Source organism: Electrona antarctica (assembly GCF_951216825.1).
Source record: "Electrona antarctica genome assembly, chromosome: 17".
Lineage (NCBI taxonomy): Eukaryota > Metazoa > Chordata > Actinopteri > Myctophiformes > Myctophidae > Electrona > Electrona antarctica.
Window position 1 is genome coordinate 2,622,290 of NC_136798.1, and position 3,548 is coordinate 2,625,837.

At 41.3% G+C, this 3,548-nt stretch overlaps 1 long non-coding RNA gene across 1 annotated transcript; it reads left to right on the plus strand.

Moving 5' to 3' along the window:
• Window positions 1-207: 207 nt before the first annotated feature.
• Window positions 208-2,786, plus strand: LOC306940405. Its single transcript, XR_013792010.1, has 2 exons — window positions 208-297; window positions 1,860-2,786. It is a non-coding gene; the product is annotated as an uncharacterized lncRNA (long non-coding RNA).
• Window positions 2,787-3,548: the final 762 nt, after the last annotated feature.

The window sequence follows — 3,548 nt, forward strand, 5'->3', positions numbered from 1 at the left end:
TGTAGTGAGTCTGTAGCTGTAATATGTGGCCGTGTAGGAGAGGGTTGTAGTGAGTCTGTAGCTGTAATATGTGGCCGTGTAGGAGAGGGTTGTAGTGAGTCTGTAGCTGTACTGAAGCTCTGCTTTATACTCCTTCACATGACACCGTCATACGATGGAGTATAAATGAATCATGAGTGGCCCGCCGCATCCTAACCTCAACCGGTGCATGGAAGGAAACTTCAATCGACTGACCACTGTGACCAGCAACAAGGAGAGGAGATCCATGGACCCAACCCCAGACTGCATTCAGTAAAGGTAGGCACAATTTTACAGCATCATTATTTTATTTTTTTAAAGAAAAGAAAAAAAAATCACAATTTAAAATAATAGGTTATGCTTTTTTCCCTCATACTGTACAGTTCCTTGCTCATTAGACATATCCACATTGGGTATTTATATCCTGTTGTTGGGTTAAATGTGACTTGGCAGGGCACACTGCAATGTTTAGGAAATGATGATGACAACCTTTATCTACCATTACTTAGCGTGTGTGCCTCGCCCTTTAGAATTATGTGGACACATGGGAGACTGACGTGACCATGAGAGAGACAGTTGGTCAGCCATCATTGGTGGTATTATCTATCAAGCTGCGCGCGTGCTGAGAGCTACTGCTCTGGTACTTAGGGAACATGAGGTAACAATATCAGATATGGATAAACAATCTTTGTAAGATTCCTACTCATAAAGTAAAACAATGCTACTGGTATAGCATATGAGGGTGATGATTTGATAACATTGTTTTGACCAAAAAACAAAACAAGTCAAACTTTATAACAGTAGTTTATATTGAGTTCATGAGACAGAGCTTGAAGCCCACTATCATACTGTATATTATGTCTGTATTCTGTAGCCCCATCCCAACCTCTCTCTCTGTCACAGTTAACCATTGTTAAGCCGCTTGTTCCCGCTCCTCCTTGGCTATGAAAGGGTGCTTTGTGCCCCAGCACAGCAGCAGTGCATCCAGTTGTTGCTCCTTGTGAAGACATGCTTCCTTATATACCCATATGAATACGCCAGTTATGGAATGTAAGGAAGTGTGTGGTTTCAAGGGGACTTACGCGCCACACTGCGAAGACTGTTTTCTTACTATAATCCATTATCTGACGAAGGGCAAGTATCAGGCTGAAAAATGGAACTTCAAGAAATGTAAGCCTATTGTGTGTATTCTCTGTATTCTCTGTGTGTGTGTGTGTGTGTGTGCGTGCGTGCGTACGTGCGTGCCTGCGCGTGTGCGTGCGTGCGTGTGTGTGTGCGTGCGTGTGTGTGTGTGTGTGTGTGTGTGCGTGTGTGAATGTTTGTGTGTGGCCCCTAGGACAACAGGTGAGATCCCTGCCATCTCATGCTCTCCTTCAGCCCAGGCACGTGGACTATAGTTACTCCCAGGGCCACTGATAGGGTCTCAGGGACCCCCTGGAAAATTCCTGCCCTGCCCCAACTGCTGACAGTCAAGGGGATTGACAGAGCACAGCTGTCACCCATTATAGCAGTGAGAGGGCTTTCAGAAAGGGGGTGGTGGGGTGGGGGAGGGGGGGCATTGGAGAGGGAGAGAGGGAACCAAGAGAGCGAGAGAACAGGGATGTGGACGGAGCTGTCATTGTTAGTTGGGTTGAGGACATTGGGAGGGATGATTGGCGTTCCGAGATCAGCGTTTTGTTTGGTAACATAATGACACTTGTCTCTTGTTGTGTTTAATTACTATAAGGAACAGTGAAAATGGTCTGGTATATCTCCATTATGTCAGATGTTCAGCGTTTCGCTTTGTTGAACCTATAGCTTCACTTTGCTGACATTTGTTTTTTGTTTCTTTCTTTTGTTAGGTAAGGCTGAACAAGACGTCATGATGTCATGACCGACCGTACGTGGCTGGATGACGGCGGGCGCCACCATCCTCATCTCTCCATCCTCTCTTCCCTCGTTTTCCTCTCTCACTCACTCTACACACTACTCTCTCTCTCTCTCTTCCATCTTGTCTTCTGCTGCCGCCCTCTGTCTGTCGCTCCAGCTGAAGCAACACGTCTTGCTGTGGCTGGTCAAACGGAACCAAGTCAGGTGTTTCTGTGAGGTTTGGTCCCCTTCAACCAGCTACTGCGTCGTGAATTCAGTCAGCAGTCAGCAGGAATGAAAGACGGCGTGATATCGTACTTTATAATGCTGCATGTATCTAGTTTAGCCACAATAATGGTCATTATATAGTTTTGCATTTGTCATTAGTTTTTGTTTTCAATTGTAGTTTAATTTTGATTCGTTTTTAAAGTGGGTTTCCTACTATAGTTTGTCTAGCTTTAGTTTTAATATAGTTTTTATTGTTTTTTATTGTAATATGGATTAGTCTAGGGCAAGATTCAACAAGGTTCTAAAAATTGCAAAAACAGCCGATGATCAAGCTTATGATGCGTTGTGGGCTTGTAGATCTGTTATTTTTGCATTCCTTGAAGATTTTTGACTAAAGACTAAACTAAGGACATTTTCTAATTTCTATATGATTTGTGTTCGTTTATCAAACACAATAGCTACTATTTCAATATGTTAGCGTTATATATATTTTTCAGTTAACTAGAATGTTTTTCAATTCTAGTTTTTGTCATTTCGTTAGTTTTAGTTATAGTTAACTATAATAACCGATAATGCCAATCTTTGGTCTTTGAGATATAGATTCTGTTTGATTTTGTGTAGGCTATTATTTCATTATACTTGTCAGGTCATTGTGTGTTTTAAAAGCAAATAAAGTATTGTGGTAAACAGTGTTTATTTTGTATTTCTCTGTTTCATAGTTCATTGGCTACACAATGTGGTTTTCTCTTGTATAGATCAGGGTTTGATCTGTTTTTAAGTGAGTACTGCAGGTAGAAGCAAAGAAGTAGAAGCAAAATTACCACAACTTCAGTCCTTTAAACACTATATTTTCCTGGTGCACGCCTCAACAAAACTCATTGTAAAAGACAAAGAATTGCCAGCACTCCCACATCCTTCTAGTACTTTTAATTCATATTAAAAAAAGGCATGGGCAGTGTCTGCCTGTGCCTTGTTTTATATGAATTAAAAGTACCACAAGGACTTGAGAGTGCAGGCAATTCTTTGTCTTTTACAGTTTTGTTGAGACATGCACCAGGAAAATATAGTGTTTAAAGGACTGAAGTTGTGGTCATTATGCTCTACCAGTACTCACTTAAAAAAAGATCAAACCCTGATCTTTTAATGGAAGAATAATCTCAATCACACTGAACATTTGGCCAATATACTGTACATCCATTTAGACAAGTGTGTTGCTAGACATAAATGGTGGAGATGGTGCACGCACATCCAAATAGTTCAACTGAGAAAATGAAAGGAAAGAGGAGATCCGTTTTAAAAGCTCCCAAAATTAATAACAGAGCGGACAAAGCAACAACGTTTCGGCCTAACCGGCCTTCGTCAGGTATTTGTTGCTAGATAGCCAGCCACACGTCTAAGCACATACATTGTATTTGTTGTCTTACATTCAGATATTTGTAAGCACTTCAGCTATA